The 8,226-nt window shown below is 48.5% G+C and overlaps 2 non-coding genes across 2 annotated transcripts; one reads left to right on the top strand and one right to left on the bottom strand.

Moving 5' to 3' along the window:
• The first annotated feature begins 1,417 nt into the window (after nt 1-1,417).
• Nucleotides 1,418-1,608, top strand: LOC120367085 (U2 spliceosomal RNA). Its single transcript, XR_005581574.1, has one exon. It is a non-coding gene; the product is annotated as a U2 spliceosomal RNA (small nuclear RNA).
• Nucleotides 1,609-5,959: 4,351 nt separating this feature from the next.
• LOC141581955 (U2 spliceosomal RNA) lies at nt 5,960-6,150 on the bottom strand. Its single transcript, XR_012514778.1, has one exon. It is a non-coding gene; the product is annotated as a U2 spliceosomal RNA (small nuclear RNA).
• Between the last annotated feature and the right edge of the window lie 2,076 nt (nt 6,151-8,226).

The raw sequence follows: 8,226 nt of genomic DNA, 5'->3' as shown, positions 1-8,226 counted from the left end.
GGTGGCTCACACCCATAATCCTAGCACTCTGAGAGGCCGAGGCGAGCGGATTGCCTGAGCTCAGGAGTTCAAGCAAAGGTCGTGCCACTGCACTCCAGCCTGGGCAACAGAGTGAGACTCTGTCTCAAAAGTAAAGTAAAATGAAATAAAAAATAAATGAAAGGAAATGGTAAAAAGTTGGCATCTCAAGTAGGTGGGAAAAGGCAAATTATCCCGTGAGTGATACTGAGACAACAGTGCAGCCATCTTCTGGGGAAACAGTGATAAAGTTCAGTCACACTTTCATCTGAGTATCAGGAAAAAATTTAAATGGATAAAATACTTAAATGCAAAACAATACATTAAGAAAAGCAGAGGAAAACTTGCAAGACTAATTGTGTAACTTTGGAGTTGGAGCGGTCCTTCTAACCCTGACTGAAAATCCAGAAGCCACATTTTTAGAAAAGATTGATATATCGGAGTACTGTATATAGGAAACAAATAATTCTCTGCAGGACACAAAACATCGTAAGCAGAGCAAAAGACAAATGACAAACTGAGAAAAAAAAATGTGCAAATGCACTTAAAAAGCAGTTAAAATTAAACGGACAAATGTACCATGTGTAAAGAATTCTTGGGGTTTTAATTTTTTTTACTGAGTTATTTCAGTTAATATTCTTTTTCTTGTTTTGAGACAAAGTCTTGCTCTTTCAATGCAGGCTGGAGTGCAATGGTGCAATTTTGGCTCATTGCAACCTCCACCTCCCCGGTTTAAGCAATTCTCTTGTCTCAGTATCCCAGGTAGCTGGGGTTAAAGCCACCTGCCACCATGCCTGGCTAATTTTTTTTTTTTTTTTTTTTTTTTCCTGGTGTCAGCCTCCTGCCTGGCAGAGAAACTCCAGTCCCTGCTCCGGGAAGCCTCTCCAGGCCTTCCGCCGCCCTGACTGGGAAAGAGCCCGTCGTCCAGCAGGTACCAGGCTTGTCTCCCCCCGCCCGATGGTGACGAACGGAAGACCCAGCGCAGCCTGGGCTCCTCTAGTGATGGTGCCCTGGGACCTCGTCGTTCTCCAGGAAAACGTGGACGGCTCTCCGCCGACGGACACTTCCACAGACCCATCTTGCCTTCGCGCCCAGGCTCTCGGTTCTGTCTTTTGGCTGTGTTGACACCAACAAGGGACTCCACCGCGGAGGCCACGCCCCCTGTGAGAGGGCGGGGCGTGCATACTCGAAATGAAAGGCCGGGAACGCGGGAACAAGCACGGGTGTAAGATTTCTTCTTTCAAACGTGGAGAAAAATAAATCCGCCACAGTGTGTAATGACGTGAATAGCGGTGTGGATGAGACAAAGGGAATGGGGCAAGGAGCGAGGCTGGGGCTCTCACCGCGACTGTAATGTGGATGACGGTGGGGCGGTGACGGCGGGGACGCAGGCGACAGCATCGCTTCTCGGCCTTTTGGCTAAGATCAAGTGTAGTATCTGTTCTTATCAGTTTAATATCTGATACGTCCTCTATCCGAGGACAATATATTAAATGGATTTTTGGAGCAGGGAGTTGGAATAGGAGCTTGCTCCGTCCACTCCACGCATCGACCTGGTATTGCAGTACTTCCAGGAACGGTGCACCCCCGCCTCGGGGGACACAACGTGTTTGCAAAGTCAGACGGCAAGTTTGCGTTTTTTGTGTGTCAGTTTGGCTTGGGTTTCTTACTGCTTCAGGTGTTCAAGTGCTTCTGACTCTTCCGCTTAAGCATTCTCAGGCATGGCAGACGGCGGGCTCCTTAGCTTCCGCTTCCGCTCTGACGCCACCGCTTTCGAAAAGCTATACTTCTTTCGTGTTTGCGAGTACAGTACAGAGAGCCTATTGAATTGTTTCTTGAAAGTCCTGAGATCTCAGCTTGGCAGTAGAGTGCTGGTGACCTCTTAAACTTGAAACTTCTGGGATGGCAAACCATGATGACAGTCTTTTTAAACTCGCATTACAATTTTTCTATTGGGATGCAATTTATAGATTCAGGGATGAGACCGGAAGAGAGCCAGGAGAGATTTGCCATCATGGTTGCAAGGCAGCTGCTGGTGGCTGACCCTGGAAACGATATACCCGCCCAAAAGGGAGGCGGAAGATGCATTGAGCATGAAGGGTGGAGCCACGATGCTTGGAGTCAGGTTCTCCTCCTGTTCGTTCTCTGATAAATAACTTATACCCCTGTACCCCAGCTTTCCCTGGGCAAAAAAGGAAGTTTGTTGCTGGGTGGGTTGGCGCCTGCCTTAAAGTGCCAACGCCTCCGGGGGCTCGAGAGGAAGAAGTTCTTACTAGAAAGACAACGTGGACACGTATGTTTATTGCAGCAGTATTGACAGGAGCAAAGACTTGGAACCAACTCTTTCTTTGTAGGAACACGGATGAAGCTGGAGGCAGTTATTCTCAGCAAACTGACACAGGACCAGAAGACCAAACTCCGCATGTTCTCACTCATAAGTGGAAATGAGAACACGTGGACACAAGGGAGGGGAACATCACACACTGGGGCCCGAAGGGGGTTGGGAGCCAAGGGGAGAGACAGCAAATACGTCGTAATACGTAATGCATGTGGGGCTTAAGGTCTAGATGACTGGTTGAGAGGTGCCGCTAACCACCATGGCACACGTGTACGTATGTATTCCAGAAGTTACAAAGAAAAAAAAAAAAAAAGGAAGAAGTTTCAAGTTTAGGCTGGGCAACATTGGCGAACCCCATCCCTTTAAGAAACAAACAAAAAAGGCCGGGCGCGGTGGCTCAAGCTTGTAATCCCAGCACTTTGGGAGGCCAAGGCTGGTGGATCACGAGGTCAAGAGATCGAGACCGTCCTGGTCAACATGGTGAAACCCCGCCTCTACTAAAAATACAAAAAATTAGCTGGGCATGGTGGCACGTGCCTGTAATCCCAGCTACTCGGGAGGCTGAGGCAGGAGAATTGCCTGAACCCAGGAGGCGGATGTTGCGGTGAGCCGAGATCGCGCCATTGCACCCCAGCCTGGGTAGCAAGAGCGAAACTCCGTCTCAAAAAAAAAAAAAAAAAAAAAAAAGAATGGGAGGTTTCCGTGAGCTGTGATTCCTCCAGTAAACTGTAGTCTGGATAACTGAGTGAGCCTCTGTTAAAAAGAAAAACAAAAGTAACCAACATAAAAGTTATTTATGTTCGGTGGTTCAAGCCTGTAATCCCAGCACTTTGGGAGGCCGAGGCGGGTGGATCATGAGGTCGAGAGATTGAGACCATCCTGGTCAACATGGTGAAACCCTGTCTCTACTAAAAATACAAAAAATTAGCTGGGCATGGTGGCACGTGCCTGTAATCCCAGCTACTCGGGAGGCTGAGGCAGGGGAATTGCCTGAACCCAGGAGGCGGAGGTTGCAGTGAGCCGAGATCGCGCCATTGCACCCCAGCCTGGGTAACAAGAGCGAAACTCCGTCTCAAAAAAAAAAAAAAAAAAAAAAAATTAGCTGGGCATGGTGGCACGTGCCTGTAATCCCAGCTACTCAGGAGGCTGAGGCAGGAGAATTGCCTGAACCCAGTAGGCGGAGGTTGCGGTGAGCCGAGGTCGCGCCATTGCACTCCAGCTTGGGTAACAAGAGCGAAACTCCGTCTCAAAAAAAAAAAAAAAAAAAAAAAAAAGAATGGGAGGTTTCCGTGAGCTGTGATTCCTCCAGTAAACTGCAGTCTGGATAACTGAGTGAGCCTCTGTCAAAAAGAAAAGCAAAAGTAACCAACATAAAAGTTATTTATGTTCGGTGGCTCAAGCCTGTAATCCCAGCACTTTGGGAGGCCGAGGCGGGTGGATCACGAGGTCGAAAGATCGAGACCATCCTGGTCAACATGGTAAAACCCCGTCTCTACTAAAAATACAAAAAAACTAGCTGGGCGTGGTGGCGCGTGCCTGTAATCCCAGCTACTTCGGAGGCTGAGGCAGGAGAATTGCCTGAGCCCAGGAGGCGGAGGCTGCGGTGAGCCGAGGTCGCGCCATTGCACTCCAGCCTGGGTAACAAGAGCGAAACTCCGTCTCAAAAGAAAAAAAAAAAAAAAAAAAAGAGATCGAAACCATCGTGGTCAACATGGTGAAACCCTGTCTCTACTAAAAATACAAAAAATTAGCTGGGCATGGTGGCGCGTGCCTGTAATCCCAGCTACTCAGGAGGCTGAGGCAGGAGAATTGCTTGAACCCAGGAGGCGGAGGCTGCGGTGAGCCGAGGTCGCGCCATTGCACTCCAGCCTGGGTAACAAGAGCGAAACTGCGTCTCAAAAAAAGAAAAAAGAAAAGAAAAGAAAAGAAAAAAAGTAATTTATGTTGACTTTTACTCATTTAATGCTGCCTGTAAAATCCCGTGGGTACTTTACACTCACAGCGCGGCTCCGCTAGAACTGACCACATTTCCACTGCTCCACAGACACCTGTGGCTAGCGGCTGCCATGCTGCCCTGTGTGGGCAATGGAATGGGGAAGACAAGACAGGACAGAGATTGGGGTGGCATGAAATGAGAAAAAAACAGCCGCCGGGAGACAAAAAAAAAAAAAAAATGTTTCTTTTTTTTTTTTGAGACGGAGTTTCGCTCTTGCTACCCAGGCTGGGGTGCAATGGCGCGATCTCGGCTCACCGCAACATCCGCCTCCTGGGTTCAGGCAATTCTCCTGCCTCAGCCTCCCGAGTAGCTGGGATTACAGGCACGTGCCACCATGCCCAGCTAATTTTTTGTATTTTTAGTAGAGGCGGGGTTTCACCATGTTGACCAGGACGGTCTCGATCTCTTGACCTCGTGATCCACCAGCCTTGGCCTCCCAAAGTGCTGGGATTACAAGCTTGAGCCACCGCGCCCGGCCTTTTTTGTTTGTTTCTTAAAGGGATGGGGTTCGCCAATGTTGCCCAGCCTAAACTTGAAACTTCTTCCTTTTTTTTTTTTTTTCTTTGTAACTTCTGGAATACATACGTACACGTGTGCCATGGTGGTTAGCGGCACCTCTCAACCAGTCATCTAGACCTTAAGCCCCACATGCATTACGTATTACGACGTATTTGCTGTCTCTCCCCTTGGCTCCCAACCCCCTTCGGGCCCCAGTGTGTGATGTTCCCCTCCCTTGTGTCCACGTGTTCTCATTTCCACTTATGAGTGAGAACATGCGGAGTTTGGTCTTCTGGTCCTGTGTCAGTTTGCTGAGAATAACTGCCTCCAGCTTCATCCGTGTTCCTACAAAGAAAGAGTTGGTTCCAAGTCTTTGCTCCTGTCAATACTGCTGCAATAAACATACGTGTCCACGTTGTCTTTCTAGTAAGAACTTCTTCCTCTCGAGCCCCCGGAGGCGTTGGCACTTTAAGGCAGGCGCCAACCCACCCAGCAACAAACTTCCTTTTTTGCCCAGGGAAAGCTGGGGTACAGGGGTATAAGTTATTTATCAGAGAACGAACAGGAGGAGAACCTGACTCCAAGCATCGTGGCTCCACCCTTCATGCTCAATGCATCTTCCGCCTCCCTTTTGGGCGGGTATATCGTTTCCAGGGTCAGCCACCAGCAGCTGCCTTGCAACCATGATGGCAAATCTCTCCTGGCTCTCTTCCGGTCTCATCCCTGAATCTATAAATTGCATCCCAATAGAAAAATTGTAATGCGAGTTTAAAAAGACTGTCATCATGGTTTGCCATCCCAGAAGTTTCAAGTTTAAGAGGTCACCAGCACTCTACTGCCAAGCTGAGATCTCAGGACTTTCAAGAAACAATTCAATAGGCTCTCTGTACTGTACTCGCAAACACGAAAGAAGTATAGCTTTTCGAAAGCGGTGGCGTCAGAGCGGAAGCGGAAGCTAAGGAGCCCGCCGTCTGCCATGCCTGAGAATGCTTAAGCGGAAGAGTCAGAAGCACTTGAACACCTGAAGCAGTAAGAAACCCAAGCCAAACTGACACACAAAAAACGCAAACTTGCCGTCTGACTTTGCAAACACGTTGTGTCCCCCGAGGCGGGGGTGCACCGTTCCTGGAAGTACTGCAATACCAGGTCGATGCGTGGAGTGGACGGAGCAAGCTCCTATTCCAACTCCCTGCTCCAAAAATCCATTTAATATATTGTCCTCGGATAGAGGACGTATCAGATATTAAACTGATAAGAACAGATACTACACTTGATCTTAGCCAAAAGGCCGAGAAGCGATGCTGTCGCCTGCGTCCCCGCCGTCACCGCCCCACCGTCATCCACATTACAGTCGCGGTGAGAGCCCCAGCCTCGCTCCTTGCCCCATTCCCTTTGTCTCATCCACACCGCTATTCACGTCATTACACACTGTGGCGGATTTATTTTTCTCCACGTTTGAAAGAAGAAATCTTACACCCGTGCTTGTTCCCGCGTTCCCGGCCTTTCATTTCGAGTATGCACGCCCCGCCCTCTCACAGGGGGCGTGGCCTCCGCGGTGGAGTCCCTTGTTGGTGTCAACACAGCCAAAAGACAGAACCGAGAGCCTGGGCGCGAAGGCAAGATGGGTCTGTGGAAGTGTCCGTCGGCGGAGAGCCGTCCACGTTTTCCTGGAGAACGACGAGGTCCCAGGGCACCATCACTAGAGGAGCCCAGGCTGCGCTGGGTCTTCCGTTCGTCACCATCGGGCGGGGGGAGACAAGCCTGGTACCTGCTGGACGACGGGCTCTTTCCCAGTCAGGGCGGCGGAAGGCCTGGAGAGGCTTCCCGGAGCAGGGACTGGAGTTTCTCTGCCAGGCAGGAGGCTGACACCAGGAAAAAAAAAAAAAAAAAAAAAAAATTAGCCAGGCATGGTGGCAGGTGGCTTTAACCCCAGCTACCTGGGATACTGAGACAAGAGAATTGCTTAAACCGGGGAGGTGGAGGTTGCAATGAGCCAAAATTGCACCATTGCACTCCAGCCTGCATTGAAAGAGCAAGACTTTGTCTCAAAACAAGAAAAAGAATATTAACTGAAATAACTCAGTAAAAAAAATTAAAACCCCAAGAATTCTTTACACATGGTACATTTGTCCGTTTAATTTTAACTGCTTTTTAAGTGCATTTGCACATTTTTTTTTCTCAGTTTGTCATTTGTCTTTTGCTCTGCTTACGATGTTTTGTGTCCTGCAGAGAATTATTTGTTTCCTATATACAGTACTCCGATATATCAATCTTTTCTAAAAATGTGGCTTCTGGATTTTCAGTCAGGGTTAGAAGGACCGCTCCAACTCCAAAGTTACACAATTAGTCTTGCAAGTTTTCCTCTGCTTTTCTTAATGTATTGTTTTGCATTTAAGTATTTTATCCATTTAAATTTTTTCCTGATACTCAGATGAAAGTGTGACTGAACTTTATCACTGTTTCCCCAGAAGATGGCTGCACTGTTGTCTCAGTATTCACTCACGGGATAATTTGCCTTTTCCCACCTACTTGAGATGCCAACTTTTTACCATTTCCTTTCATTTATTTTTTATTTCATTTTACTTTACTTTTGAGACAGAGTCTCACTCTGTTGCCCAGGCTGGAGTGCAGTGGCACGACCTTTGCTTGAACTCCTGAGCTCAGGCAATCCGCTCGCCTCGGCCTCTCAGAGTGCTAGGATTATGGGTGTGAGCCACCGGGCCTGCCTGGCCAATTTATGGTCAACTTCAATGCAGCAATCTTCATATTGCCTCTGACTGAGCCACGTGAATGGAACGGTAGGTGGGCACTGGATAGTGACGTACATGCGGCGAACTTGAATGTAGTGATCTTCAGATGGCCTCGGACTAAACCAAGTGATTGAAAAAGTAGTGAGACTCTGCACGGTGATGCACACGAGGTCGCCTTGAGTGCAGTGCAGCGGCCTCCGTATCACATCTGACTGAGCCAAGCGAATGGAAAAGTCATCAGCCCTTGTATAGTGAGCTACACACGGCAAACCTGCGTGCAGCCAGCTTCATAGCGCATCTGAGCCAAGTGAATGGAAGCGAGTCAGACTCTGGTGATGTACGTGTGGTCAATGTGAACGCAGTGATCTCCATACCGTATCTACTGAGCCAGGTGAATCAAAAAAAGAGACTCAGTAGCAGAGTGATGTTGTTCACGCAGTAACTGGAATTCAACAATCTTCATAACACATCTAACTGAACCAAGTGAATAAAAGACTAGTCAGACTCTGGAGAGCAAAGTGCGTGCCATAAACTTAAATGACAGGATCTTCGTACCCCCCTGACTGAGCCAGATGAATTGAAAAGTAGTTAGACAGGCCGGGCGTGGTGGCTCACACCTGTAATCC

This window comes from Saimiri boliviensis, chromosome 17 (assembly GCF_048565385.1).
Source record: "Saimiri boliviensis isolate mSaiBol1 chromosome 17, mSaiBol1.pri, whole genome shotgun sequence".
Classification (NCBI taxonomy): Eukaryota; Metazoa; Chordata; class Mammalia; order Primates; family Cebidae; genus Saimiri; species Saimiri boliviensis.
This window is presented reverse-complemented; position numbering and strand designations above follow the sequence as displayed.